Source organism: Grampus griseus (assembly GCF_964374135.1).
Source record: "Grampus griseus genome assembly, chromosome: 4".
Classification (NCBI taxonomy): domain Eukaryota; kingdom Metazoa; phylum Chordata; class Mammalia; order Artiodactyla; family Delphinidae; genus Grampus; species Grampus griseus.
The window spans coordinates 48469907-48485581 of record NC_138997.1 but is presented as its reverse complement, the minus strand read 5'-3'; the positions used below and the strand labels follow the sequence as shown (position 1 = coordinate 48485581).

Here is a 15675-nt window from a genome sequence, read left to right as displayed (position 1 = left end):
CGCGCAGGCTCAGCAGCCATGGCCATCCGTGACTTTTATGTCAATTCATAGTTATGATAATTTAAAAAAATTAGTTTAGATATTCCCTTCATAGGAAGAAAGATATTGTGTTAGAAGGTGGAGAAGGATTTTAAAGGCACTGTATGTAGGAAGGAGAAGTAGGATTTCAGAAAGTACATAATCACTTCCTAATTGAGGTAGGAGTGGTCCCATATAGCAGTCAGCAGTGTTGTTCCTGAAATGCTCCAGTTCCCCCTTCCAGGTATGTGGTACAATTGCACTTCTCAGACCCATTCTGCTTGGGTAGGGCCAAATAACTAGTTCTAACCAAAGAGTTGTGGGCAGACATGATGTATGTCACTTCCAGGAAGAATGCTGAATTACTGCTGAGACCCCAAAGAGCAACTAGCAACCTTCCACATTCTAGCTGCTATTTCAACTTTGATCCCAGAGGGAGGGTGACTTGCATTAGAGACCTCCAGCTGACTCACAATGAAAATGTAGTGTGAGTAAAAAATAACCTTTGTAGTCTTAGACCATTGAAATTTTTGGCTTTGCTTGTTACTGAGACATACTTTAAGCTATCCTGACTGATATATTTTACTTTTAAGATCTTATCATTAGAGGCTCCTGTTTAGTGCCTTCATTCTGAGACACCTACTTCAATAGTTTTTAACGTCCATAAACTCCCTCATATTGTAAACAAAATTTAGGAAGCTCGTGAAGAACGTCCAGGGTGTTCATTAAATTCTCCAGAACATGTGTGTGTGTTGTTTAAGAAACCTTTCCCTACATCAAGATCGTAAACTTATTGAATGGAAAATGAGGAGTGCTAAGTTCCAGCTGAGCGTGGTACTTCACTGGTTTGGAAGTCTCAGATATGTAAACAAATCTAAATTTCATAAACAAAGCAGTGAACTTTTAAATATGAGTCATGATGTCTATAAATTGGCAAAGAAATTAAGAAGGCATTTTTTTGTTTTGTTTTGTTTTGTTTTGCAGTACGCGGGCCTCTCACCGCTGTGGTCTCTCCCATTGCGGAGCAGCAGGCTCCGGACGTGCAGGCTCAGCGGCCACGGCTCACGGGCACAGCCGCTCCGTGGCATGTGGGATCTTCCCGGACCGGGGCACGAACCCGTGTCCCCTGCATCGGCAGGCGGACTCTCAACCACTGCGCCACCAGGGAAGCCCTTAAGAAGGCATTTTAATGATTCTTTCAATATTCAAGCTTTGAATGAAAATGAAGAATGACCATGAAATAGCTGTAATTCTTCAATATAGTACAAAACAGCAAACACAAATAATAGCTAATTAAAGTAGTGCTAATGATTATGGTTATCCTGCCTTTCATTTGCTAATAGTATTTCACATTTCAAAAAGATTATTTTGAGTCCTAAAATATTTGTGTACTAAAGCATTCTTTTTCTTGGGCTGAAGGAAGCAATTTAATGTTGACAGAAATTGGTTTGAGAAGAGTATGCAATTTAAATTACTGACTCTGAAAAGTAATGGTTGGTTGTTTTCTAAGAGAGCTGACACGAAGGAGAAAGGCCTGAGTGTTAAAAATAAAAACATATTTGGGACCAAAAAAAAAAGGGGGATCTTAAACTTATTATCCTATGCTATCTTCTAGGAATTTTAAAGATTGCTTACACTCTTTATATGCAATGATGATCAAACTCAGATACATCTTATTCCACTCTCAAGGTTTCTATGTGAAACAGTATGAAGCTGGCAAGTCTGTGTGAAGACTCTTCAATAACCACAACTTTTCTCCTCAGGTGGACCCAGTGCTTGAAATCAGAAGCACATCACTCCATGAGTTCACACACATTACTACCTGGCCATTACCCTGAGGTGACCTAGGCAACCTGGACAACAACCTCTCCAGGCTACGGGCCTGGGGCAAGACCTAAAAACACCCTCCGAACCTAACTGGAAAATACAGAACACTCTGTCATAGCATGTGAAGGGTACCACCCTTCAATCACAGCAGGGTAGTGCTGTGATTATAAAATATAAGCTTATAAAAAGCTTATAAAATATAAGCTTCCTTGTATTTTCAAACACATAAGGGAGTCATTGCGTACATGGAGAAAGCTTTCATCTGGGGAAGTTTATTAAAATGTAAATGTTCAGAGATCCATCTAGAAGAAGTAGAATCAGGTAAGTTATAAAATATGTAAATATTGCTTCACTGCAAGATTGGTTACTAAAATCTGCACTCTGTAAATGTACAACCAGGCTGATATTTGGACCGACTGGGTCACAAGCAGTCAGCCAACAGAATGGAGAAATCTCCTGACCACTTGGAATCTACAAAGAAAATTGTCTGTTGACATAACTAAGCTGTAGCAGTATCTGATTTTGCATTCTGTAGGCAACAGATACCAGATAAAAATCTGAATTTATTCATGATTAGACTACTAATAACACCATTATAAATATTACAAAAATGTCCAACAGCAAAGGAGCATTAGAACAGAGGAAGACAGGGGGAAAGATCATGTTCCTGCTATGGTCAAAAACCTGTTCCGTATTTCCTTCAGAATAAAAGCCTAGATCTTTACAGTGGCCTACACCGCCCCCGGCCATCTGGCCCACTTTACCACTCTGAGCTCCCCTCCCCTCCTTTCTGCTCCAGGCACTCACCTCCTCACTGTTCTTCAAATATGCCAAGCATGCTCCTGCCTCAGGGCCTTTGCAAAGAGCGCTCCTGCTGTCTGGAAGCCTCTTCCTCAAGGTGTACACAGGGTTGCTCCCTCATCGTCAAGTTTTCGCTCTAAAGTCACCTTCTCAAGGAGACCTACCCTAAAAACATAAACCACATAATTTGTTACAGTTAGCGTTTACCACATAATTTGTTAGTTAGTGTTTATTGTCCATCTCCCTCTGCTAGAGCCAAGGTCAAAGACGGGGACTTTTTCCAGCTGGTTCACAGATTATTCCTAATCACCTAGTACAGGGCCTGATACATAGAAAATACTGGATGATATACTGTTGAATAATTGAAAAAGCAAATTTAATTTAACCATATAAAAAGATCAAAGTGAGTAATCTGGAAGGAAAAATTCAAGAAATATTGATGTGATTTAATACTTTTTTCAAGTGACAGAAAAATTAAGTACATCTGATTAACACTTCAACAGGAGAAAGGTGCTTTTCTAAACTGACATCAGAGAACTTCAGAAAGAGATGGTATATATCGAGAGAGGTTATCTACATTAGCTTTTGAATATATTTAACTTAATCTGACTTAAAAATAATTGCATTATAGATTACTTTAGCACCTCAATATGTGTTAAAATTATAATTAGAATCTCCTTTTTAAAGAAATAATCATGATTCTTTTATAATGCTGTATTTTACTTGCAGGGTTTTCACTTAGGGACTCACTAGCTGCAGAATTAGTGAAAAAGTCTTGCCCGTCACTTGACATTTCCTCTTCATATCCCCAGATGTTGGGATCTTTCTATGACAGATCAATTTAGGAAGTGCAAAATCACCACATTTAGTTAAGAAGGATACACATAAGCATGATGGAGGCTGATTTTGCAGAGCTGAAAAGGTCCTCAACCTTTAAGAACCTATTTAACCACACTGCTCCAAAGAAGCTTTCGGATACTACAGTTAAATGTTGAGCTCCCCTCTGTGTCTGGGAAAAGCCATACAACAATTTCTAGAAAAGCAGACTGGTGGTTGGAAGGCTTCAGTAATAAGAAACAATTTTCTTATTACTGTACTTCCTCTTCCCTGCTTTAGAAGGAGTTCTTCCTCTGCCTGGAGAGAACAAAACTATCATTCGGCAGGCTCAACTACAGCATGCAGAGAAAGGGCTGCCCAAATCCAAAGAAAGCTATACAAGAGTGGTTATTCATGGGCTTCCCTGGTGGCGCAGTGGTTGAGAGTCCGCCTGTCGATGCAGTGGACACGGGTTCGTGCCCCAGTCTGGGAAGATCCCACATGCCGTGGAGCGGCTAGGGCCGTGAGCCATGGCCGCTGAGCCTGCGTGTCTGGAGCCTGTGCTCCGCAACGGGAGAGGCCACAACAGTGAGAGGTCCCCGTACCGCAAAAAAAAAAAGAGTGGTTATTCAGGGACTTCCCTGGAGGTGCGGTGGTTAAGGATCCACCTGCCAATGCTGGATACATGGGTTCGATCCCTGGTCTGGGAAGATACCACACACTGCGGAGCAACAAAGCCCGTGAGCCACAACTACTGAGCCTGTGCTCTGGAGCCCGCGAGCCACAACTATTGAGCCCACGTGCCACAACTACTGAAGCCTGCGCGCCTAGAGCCTGTGCTCTGCAACAAGAGAAGCCACCACAATGAGAAGCCCGTGCACTGCAACAAAGAGTAGCCCCCACTCACGGCAACTAGAGAAAGACCGCACGCAGCAACGAAGACCCAACGCAGCCAAAAGTAAATGAATGAATGAATTAAAAAAAAAAAACGAATGGTTATTCATATCCCGTGTGTATAAGCTTGCTTCATGAGGGAAAGAACTATGTCTTCTGTATCCCTGTACCTTATGTATACGTGGTTGGCTTTCAGTAAATGGTTGTTGAATGAATGGATGGTTCAAAAACAAAAGAACTAATAACTGTTCCCTAGGTTCAAAGTGGGACTACAGCTAAGTGCTGAGCACCTATTTCTTATCATTCTAAGCACATATATTTTACTTTTTTCTGTCTTTTTTTCATTATTAAACCCCATAAATGTTTCTTGAATTATTTTCTGAACTGCTTACTTTTATCTTTTTGCATAACTTAATTCTTTTATCTTTTCATTCATCCAACAAATATTTGTTCACCCTGAGCCCAACTTCCTACTTCAGAGATAATGAAAGAGTAAATGCCTTGGAAACAGACATATGGACCTATACTTATTCCATCAATCTCTTAAGTGTCTTCGAGCAAGCTGCCTAACCTCTCCCAGCCTCAGCAACTACATATGTTATCTAGAATCATACCCATTGAAGTAGATTGTTTGAGGGCCAATTGAGATCATATAGGTATATAGTAGGCAATTGATAAGTGTTCATTGTCTTCCATGCTTTCATTTCCTACTAAAAGGTGGGAAATTTAATGACTGATGAGCAAATCCCATTTAAGCTCCCAGAAATTAGAAAAGGTCAGCCTGAGAGATTTCTTCCAATGGCACAGACTATGCTATATATCATTGAGACTCCACTTTGTTTCCCTCTGTGAACACAGAAAGACTTCAGTTCTCAGACCACCTTTTAGTCAGTGGGTTATGTGGCCATTAGAATGTAGCAAAAGTGACATTCACCCACCTCCAGATGTAGTGCCTAAAAAAATCTTCCAGGCCTGGCCCCTAACTGAAGCCCAGATGCAGAGAATCCAAGGGAGGACTCCAATACCTTACATGATATAGAGGCATGGAAAAGAAGGAACCTAGGGTTCTAAATTACTGCGTGGACTAGACCCTTCACCCCTAATGAACTGCAAAAATGTATGACATGTAAACTGCTCAGTGTAGGAGTTGTTTTGTTTTTACAGCAGTTAGCCTATCTTGAATAATTCATCACACAAACCACCACTCAGTCCTAGAACTGAAAACCTGGAAACAGATTAATAGTTTATCAGTTCTCTCACTAAATTTGAGAGCTGAGACTGGGTCTTAACTTCTTGGTACCCTACTCGACACTTAGCACAATGCCCTAAATAAATCAGTTGCTTATTATCTATGTGTGAATTAAGTACTGCCACAAGATAGGATTAAATATACTTATATATTTACACTTACACATATACGTATTTTAAATAAAGTCCACCCTGCACACTGTAGCTATTTTAATTTAAAATATAAAGCTTATTTCCTGAAATCATTCCAGTTTAGGAAACAATCAAGATATGATGACAATTAAAATGGCAATTAGAATATACCCCTGTTTCTCCAGGTCACTTATAAGAGGAGGGCTAGCATAGGAAGGAGGAAGTTATAGGGACAATCAAGTGAATAGGTAAGAATCTTAGTTGTGTTTGAATAGTAAGCTCTGAGATTTCAAATCCCTAACACTTCCCTGTCTCACTGAGTCCTGGAGGGGTCAGGGGTCATTTTCTCCTTGGATTATAGTCTCCAACCAATTCTGTTACTGCTACTGTTACTTCCATTCTTTCTTCCAGCAGCCTTGCTTGTACCACTGCTGGCCCACTTTTTAACAACTTCTCATATCTCACCTTTGATGAATTTCTCTTTCCACCACACAAGCATCCACCTGCAAGTGTACAAGTATTTGTTTGACAACTAAAGTACAGATTGCTAGTTCAATTTTTATGGTCCCCTCCCTGATGGAACGTGGGACACATTCCCCCATAGCTACACTGGAGAATGTTTTTTAACTGACATTCTCAAAAACATTTCTCCCCCATAACAATCAAACCGTATCCCAAGTTTTAGGCCCAGTTGTCAGCTATCTTCAGGTGAATTTCCTACCTAGAGGTGATATTTTCACCAGAAACCAGCAGTCAGTATCTGTCTCTCTTTACTGTTTAAATGCCCTAATGCCAGTGGCCTGGGTACTTGTTAATCCCTAAATACTCTTCCCACTCTTTCTTAATGTAAATTTTGTTAAGTATATCGTATATTCAGAAAGATACACACAGCACAAGTGTCCAATTCAATGAATCTCTTCGCTGCTGTTAGTCAGTAGGCCACTTAGTTGGCTTTTCCCAGAAGCCTTAGAGAACCCTCTGCAAAAAGGAATTTTGATAACAGTCCCTGATATCCTAACATCTTTGATGTGAGCAGGAAGATTCCTCCACCCTTGTCTACTGCCGCTCACACATACTCCTACATGGTTTTGCTACATAAATAATAAACTAGAGTTAGCACTGGTAATATGTCATGAAGAAAATCTGAAGGTTTGATATCTAGTTTAAACCCTTGCATATATTGATTTTGATAAAGTAGTACTTCTTATTTACACAAAAGCATCTCAGGGATGGAATACATATTGACACCATGAACAATACTCTGAAGAAGAGAGATTTGCATGCTTCACTGGAGTCATATTTATGATGGATTCTAGACAACTCTAGAAATGGTGGGGGAAGGTGAGGAGTGGAGAAACTGGCCTCACATCAGACCAAGAAATCCTTTCGAGACTTCCCTGGTGGGGCAGTGGTTAAGAATCCGCCTGCCAATGCAGGGGACACGGGTTCGAGCCCTGGTTTGGGAAGATCCCACATGCTGCGGAGCAACTAAGCCCGTGCGCCACAACTACTGAGCCTGTGCTCTAGAACCCACAAGCCACAACTACTGAGCCCGTGGGCCACAACTACTGAAGCCCGCGTGCCTAGAGTCTGTGCTCTGCCACAAGAGAAGCCACCACAATGAGAAACCCATGCACCACAACGGAGAGTATCCCCTGCTCGCTGTAACTAGAGAAAGCCCATGCGCAGCAACGAAGACCCAACGCAGTCAAAAATAAATAAATAAATAAATATATTAAAAGAAAAAAAATCTTTTCACGTCTCTATCCACATATTCACCACATGCTGTGCTCCCTCTCACCACCAGCTTCAAAAATCAAAGGACGTAAACATACTGGATTTATACCTGGATATAAATTTCCATATAATCAAATCTTTCCTGCATTCTCAAGCATATCCAAAACATGTTATTTAAATGCCGTAAGAAAATGGAAATTATTTCAAAAGGTGGCATCCCAATGTTCTTAAGAAGAAAACTGTGCTCACATTTAATTCACAGGAAAGTGGGGGTAATGGACAAAAGAAAAAGCATCCTTAGAATTATTCTTTCATCCCACAAATCATTTTCCTCTTTTTAATACTCCAATTTTGGATTTTATTAAAACATCAGCTTTTCATTTTCCAAAACTATCCATGAACTTGGTCTATCTTATCTATAATCCTACAATTGTCCATCTATCTTCAGACAGAACTAGAACTCCTATTTAAAGAATGCTATGAAAATTACTTTTTCTCCCATTCATAACCAAACACACACACCACCCTACTGCAGCTGCTTTGCTGCAGTTGGTTGTGCTGGAATTTCTTAACTTATTCACACTACTGCTGCAGGGTCTGAAAGTATGGGTGATATGAGCACCTGGGGCTCTAAATGACTGTCCTCTTCCAACAGGAATATGGACATGTTGAAATTATTTAGACGTCCCTCACATGTTTATTTCACTGGTCCTGGGTGGAGTTAAGTGAAGCCTCTTCACCCACATATTTTATTGTAAATTTTCATGAAAAAAGGAACTGTCTCCTGACACAAGTAATCTTATTTCACCATTATTTAGGTCTAATGATGAAATGAAACATGCCCAGTGGGCCTGGAGTAATCTAGTAAAAGGCCAGATGACAGGAAAGGATCGTAGTACACCCTGTGAGCAAGCAGGAAATCTGAATCTATAAGACACAGTCAGCACTCTTAAAACATGCTGTTGAATTTAATTCTAATCTTTTATATACATGTAACATGTATATCACATGTTTCTTTAAAAATGTAATTATTAAAATGTTTTAAAAAGTGCAGAGGATTTTTAGGGCAGTGAAACTATTCCGTAAGACACTATAATGGTGGATACATGACATCACACATTTGTCCAAACCCATAGAAGATACAACACCAAGACTAAACTGTAACATGGGCTTTGGGTGCTAATAAGACTTCAATGTAGGTTCATCAGTTTAACAAATGTACCATTCTGGTGCAGGATGCTGGCAGTTGAGGAGTGTGAGTGTGTGGGGGCAGGGGGTATGTCTATTTTTTTTAAGTTTCTTATCAAGATATTTTTTCATTTAAATTAAATCATGTGGAATAAATAAATAAATACATAATATGGATATTCCTTCTCTGTGCTCTCTCAATCCTCTACTGGGCTAAAGATAATATTTTAACTGCTTCCAACATCCCTACAACGTCAGACAAATTGCTTTCTGAATGTCTCCTTTTAAAGAGCTTTTTATTCTTTCCTCACACAATTCCTGGAACTACCCTTCTCTTTCTCATTGCATGCAACTTCTTTTTATCTGTATTTACTGTTGCCTTGGCCACCAATCAGAGATGTAATTAGCTTTTCTGAAACCTGGCTGTATTTTTACCAACATTTTTTTGAATCTGTATGAAGAAAGGACGTACAGAGTTAGATGGCACTCCTTCTCTCCCATCTTCTCATACCACCCACTACCCAATCAATTCTATGAGCTCCTATCAGAGATGTCATTTCAAAGAGCCCTTATCCAGTCAGCGATTTCTTGGTTGAAAGTTGGGTTGGCTCCCATGTCCACGTGGGCATGCCATGCCATGAACGCCCTTCTCAATCTGACCTGCACTTACCTTGTCTCCTTTCATTTTCCCAAGAGATCACACATGGCACTTTCCCACATCCATCCATTGCCTGGCCTTTGCTTTCCTCCTCCTACAATGCCTTTTCCCCTTCTATGACTGGAAAAAAATGTTTATACGTCCTTGCATTTCAACTTATCTTCTCAGTGAAACCCTCCTTAACATCCCAAGATAATATCAACACAATCCCTCTTCTGGTTTATATCACTAGCATAAAATTCGTTAATTATACTCTGGTTAATTATTCATGCAGTTGTCTTTCCACTGGACTGTAAGAAACTTGGGACTCAAATGACCTTCGTCATTTTTGTATTCCCGACTTTCACCTGAGTGGCTGGCACCAAGAAGGTGTCCTGTGAAGTGATTGTTTGGTGAATGCATTCACTTAATAACCAGGAATAGTTCACCTGACCAAAGAGAGGAGTCAGAATTTTCTAATCTCACCAATGAGAGGAAGTAACAAAGGTTTTCTCTTATTTCTGCTTCACTGATTAGAGTATGTACATTTTATTTCTGTTATAGTCTTTCAATGGACATAGTATTACCTTCCTCTATTCCTCAATTTAGTTTGAAATAGCAAAATGTCCCCCTTTTTCATGAAAATGGCAATGTAAATTTGAGTAATGATCATTTACAAAGATTTATCCATTCAGTCACTCAAATATATTTTGTATCTTCCATAGGGAAGAGATGAAGTTCTTTTTATCCATGGATTTTATCTGGGAGACAGAGAACGAGACTATTTATATCAAGCTCACAAGCAAAGTACAAAATGTCTCTGAAAATTCAAAATCCTATGAAAATTTTCACAACAGCAAGATCTAACTCTCATGGGTTCCACAAGAATCAACTTCTACAGCACTCACTAAATAATGCTTTCCTCCAGCCGCCTGAAGCCTAAACTGGACTAATGGGCTTCAGGAAACAGCTGTGGTTTCAGGAAATGGGAAAATATGACGATCTACTGTTGAAAGCTACCCACCACTGCTCCCACTACTACCACTCACCCCTCATTTATCCACTGTCTCATACACACACACACACACACACATACACACACACACACACACACACACACACACACACATATCCTCACAACTCCCCCTTTGAGCTAGGCTGCTGTCAGAGGCATATGTAGAGGTACATTACTCTTAGAGCAGTTTTCTAGGTTTACTTAAATAGCACAGAAACCAGGTTAAATGGGGTCAGTCATGTTCCAGATTTTCCTAACTTCCAGAAGCCCTAGTTTCCAGGAACCCATGTGGAAAAGACATCAGGCTGAAACATCTGTCAGAGATTGATGGGAAATCCACTGGGCTGGAAGTCACTGGCCCTGAATTCTCTGCTGATTCTACCACGGTGATCTTAAGCAAATCTCCTTACATTTCATGGTGTCACTTCACTCATTTACTATAGGATATAATTGTCCAGTCTACATATTTTATATTGGACATGTACTAAGTGCTACATAAAGGGGAAAGATAAATAGGGACCACTGTACTCATTGGTAAGTAATTTAGAGCATTTATTAGAAAATAAGTAAAGATATAACTTGGAGTCAGTTTCAAAGTTGCAGGATCAAAGACATATTATGCTCATTCTGAGGGGAACTATCTCTATACCTCCAGACATCTGGTGAATAGGGTCCTTTTTCTCTGTGTTAGAAATCCCTTATTGGAAAATTAAGGCAAAATACTGATAAACACTCTCCAAAAGTCCCTTCTATACCTTTTCATCCTATGATTCTGTGTATTAAATGACAGACTGTTTGCCAGTTTGATTTAAACCCTAGTTATAGCTCACTATTGAAATATAATGCTTTGCATAGAGAGAAGTTAAAATTCCAGATAAAGGTATACCACAATGCTGAGTCAAATGTCCTTACTTCGTGGTAGGGGAAGGAAAAAGTAGAGTTATAATGAGAGAAGATTCTGGCAAATGGGCAACTGATTCTCTACAGATGAAGGATAAAAGCAAGAGTGAGAAGTAAAGGAAACATGTAGAACTTGCCTGGAAATGGAGCTGGGACAAAGTGGAACTGTCCCAAAGAGAAGGAACAGAGAAGGAATGTTTCTGCAAGGTGGAAAAAAGCAACTTCTCCCTACAGGAATGTTGAAAAAACTAGACTCCAGTAAATACAGTCAAGGTAGCTTTACTACTTTGGTTCTGGACATCTCTGAGAAGTAAAGGTCATGAAAGGTTAAATTGTACCATTCCCTTTCTCCATATTTCATGTGTACAGATTAATTGTAAATCTGGTGTAACATACCTAGTCTTCATTTCATTACTTCATGGTGAAGATGATGCATTTGAATAACTAATCATAATATATCTAGCCAACTCTGCAATGGCCCTTGAAATCAAGAATACAAATGCCCACAGATAAATGTGGTAAATTCAGATATTTTTTCTTGACAATATCCAACAGCCAGGAAGAATATGCAGCACTGTTATTCATCAGAGCTTTTATAAAATAGGAACTTGAAGAAACATGTCTAAACATGCCTAAAATAAATACAAAAGGTACTCTTGGGAAGACACATTCATGGGAAAGTATTTTCTTGTACTTTAATTTCTGCTAAGGTTGTGATAACAGGGTTTGTGTTATAAGTACTAAACAAGGAATCAGTTTAAAGATTACACTTATGTGAGGGAACACTACTGTAAGTCAAAAGCTTCAGGGCTTTCCTGGTGGCGCAGTGGTTGAGAGTCCGCCTGCCAATGCAGGGGACGCGGGTTGGAGCCCTGGCCTGGGAGGATCCCACATGCCTCGGAGCAGCTAGGCCTGTGCGCCACAACTGCTGGGCCTGAGCTCTAGAGCCCGAGAGTCACAACTACTGAGCCCGTGTGCCACAACTACTGAAGCCCACGTGCCTAGAGCCCGTGCTCTGCAGCGGGAGAAGTCACCGCAGTGAGAGGACCGCGCACCGCAGCAAAGAGTGGCCCCCGCTCGCCGCCAGCACACAGCAACGAAGACCAAACACAGCCAAAAATAAATTAATTAATTAAAATAAAGAAGCTTTACAGGCACAACTGCAATTCAGCTGTGTGTGCATCTAGCAATGTGGTCATTTGTACATATTTTTTAAGGTGTGTGAAAAAAATGATATACTGAATAGGTTATCCATGAGTTATGAAAAGGAGGAATCATTATCTGCTTCCAAATTTACAAGCTCAGCATATTCTTTGTGTCTTACGGCTTCACATATTTATTAAAATAAAGATAAGAAGGGAAAATGGAAGATGATAATTTTCTTTATGGCAGAGATACATGTTGTAAAATAGCTGGTAAAATAATTAGAACAGATAAATTCACAAGCAAACTAGAAACTTCTATTTTGTACACATATCTCTAATGAACCTGGAGAAGAAAACATTTTAAAGTCTTAGCTGTAATGTTTTCTGTGGAGAACAATAAAGTTCTGAAACTTTCACTGGGCTCTCCAAACAATTCAGGGTGTTGCCTTGATCTTCAAAGCCCCAATATCTTTTGGGTTCAGGTTTCCATAGAAACTGCCTTTATGTAGCACAGCATGCTTGTTTCAGCTGGCCAAAGAACAGGTGCCAACAGGCCTTAGGTGAAAATACCAAGGGCTGGAAGCAACACATTTTCCATGGAGAGATTCCATTTTTGGAATTCATTTTTTCAGTTGGTTTCACCAAGTTCAGGAATATTGGCCTTCAGGACATAGAATAGAGCCCAATTACCTGATACTTATGAGAATATTTAGGGGTAAATAAACATCAAGTCACAACATTATTAAGATGGAATAAGCACCTTGGCTTAAATTCTCAAAATTCTTTGACTTCCTTCTGATTGCTCCAAGCATGCCAATGTGTGTTGAAACTGTAATTAAGTCCTCCCACTTCTCCACGAAGAAAATTCAAGCCTGTCTAAATAATAAAGGTTCCTTTGCAAATGCAAGGTGTTTTAGAACAACTGGCAATGAGTTATTTAAAAAAAATAAAGCCCTCAGAACTAGAACATTTATTTGTATTGCATATCTGGAGAGCTCAAGTAGGAACACAGAAATTTCCATCAAATGCATTCATCTATGGAGATCCTCAGGGAAGGATCAATCCCTTGCTCCAACTTATGGAAGCAGAGTCTACAATTCAGTCTGAGAACAGCCCACCATCTTTAGGAAACAGTTCTTTAACCATGACCAAGTCTCAACTCAAATGTCATCTCCTCAGAGGCCTTCCATATGTATTCTAGCTAAAGTAGTGCCCACTCCAACATTACTCTCTGCTGCTTTTTCATAACAGAACTGGCAGAAGAAAGAATCAGAAAACAGGTCAATTGAGATTAACTAGGCAAGAAACAAAGAAAAAGGAATGAAGAAAATGAACAGAGCCTCAGATACCTGTGGAAAACCACCAAGCTATCAAATATACGCACAGTGGAAGTCACAGAAGGAGAGAATAAAGAGAAAGTGGCAGGAAAAAAGTGTGAATAAATAGTGGCCAACAACTTAGCAAATATGATATAAAAAATTAATCTAACAGTCGACTAATATTTGACAAGGGAGCCAAAGAACACTTACTCATGGAAAAAAAAAAGTTTCTCCAATAAATGTTGTTGGGAAAACTGGATAACCACTTACAAAAAAAAAAGAAATTGGACCTCTACCTTATAACCCTAAAATTAACTCAAAATGGGTTAAAAACATAAATGTAAGACCTGAAACTGTAAAACTCCTAGAAGAAATCATAGGGGAAAAGCTCCTTGACATAGCTCTTTGCAATGATTTTTTTTAATACGACACAAAAAAACACAAGTAACAAGAGCAAAAATAAACACGTGGGACTACTTCACACTAAAAAGCTTCTGCACAGCAAAAGAAACAGTCAACAAAAGGAAAAGGCAATCTATGAAACAGGAGAAAATATTTGCAATCCACATATCAGATAAGGAGTTAATAACCAAAATATGTAAAGAATTTATACAAATCAATAACATTAAAAAAATCCAATTTAAAAATGAGTAGATGGGGCTTCCCTGGTGGCGCAGTGGTTAAGAATCTGCCTGCCAATGCAATTCTGCGAGCCCTGGCCCAGGAAGATCCCACATGCCACGGAGCAACTAAGGCTGTGCACCACAACTACTGAGCCTGAGCTCTAGAGCTCACAAGCCATGACTACTGAGCCCACATGCCACAACTACTGAAGCCCGCGCGCCTAGAGCCTGTGCTCTGCAACAAGAGAAGCCACCACAATGAGAAGCCCGTGCGCCGCAACGAAGAGTAGCCCCCACTCACCGCAATTAGAGAAAGCCCGTGCACAGCAGACCCAACACAGCCAAAAATAAATAAATAAATAACAAATAAAAATGAGTAGAGAAACTAAACAGACATTTTTCCAAAGAACACATACAAATGACTAACAGATACCTGTAAAGATGCTCACCATCAATAATCATCAGGGCAATGCAAATCAAAACCACAGTAAAATATTACCTCACATGTGTTAGAATGGATATCATCAAAAAGACAAGAGATAACAAGTATTGTTGAGGATGTGGAGAAAACAAAACACACACTGTTGACAGGAACGTAAATTGGCACAGACACTATGGAAAACAGTATGGAGCTTCCTCAAAAAATTAAAAAAAGACCTACCATACGATCTAGCAATCCCTCTTCTGAGCATATCCAAAGGAAATAAAAACAAGATTCCAAAGAGACATATGAACCCTCATGTTCATTGCAACATTGTTTACAATAGCCAAGCTATGGAAGCAACCTAAGTGTCTATCAATGGATGAATGGTTAAAGAAGATATGGTATTTACATATATGCAATAAAATATTATTCAGTCATGAGAAAGAAAATCCTGGCATTTGTGAACACATGGATAGTCCTTGAGGACATTAGCTAAGTGAAATAAGTCAGAGAGAGAAAGACAAATACTGCATGATGTCACATATATGGATATCACTTATACATATTGTACCATAAGTGTAATATAATACTGTACTATACACTTTAAAGTTGCTAAGAGAATAGATCTTAAATGTTGTCACCACAAAAAAGAAATGGTAATTATGTGATGTAATGGAGGTGTTAGCTAATGCTACCATGGTGACCACATTGTCATATATAAGTTTATCAAATCAACACATTGTATTGTACATCTTAAAATTACACAATGTTATATTCAATTATATCTCAATAAAGTTGAGGAAAAAATTAATCTATTCACCCAAGAAGCTGAAGAACTCCAAGTAAGATAAACTCAAAGATCAAGTACTTTATTCACTGCTGCATTTTCAGACCCTAAAACAGTGCCTAACACATAGAAGTCTCTCAGCAAATATTTGGTGAATCATTCAA

The 15675-nt window shown here is 39.4% G+C and overlaps 1 protein-coding gene across 2 annotated transcripts in view; it reads right to left on the bottom strand.

Moving 5' to 3' along the window:
- COX18 (cytochrome c oxidase assembly factor COX18) overlaps nt 1-15675 on the bottom strand; it is a 163293-nt gene that overhangs the window by 106514 nt on the left and 41104 nt on the right. For both annotated transcript variants that reach the window (XR_014296713.1, XR_014296714.1), the window contains exon 8: nt 2653-2811. The gene's annotated coding sequence lies outside the window, so the exon portion shown is untranslated. The remainder of the gene's footprint in view (nt 1-2652; nt 2812-15675) is intronic.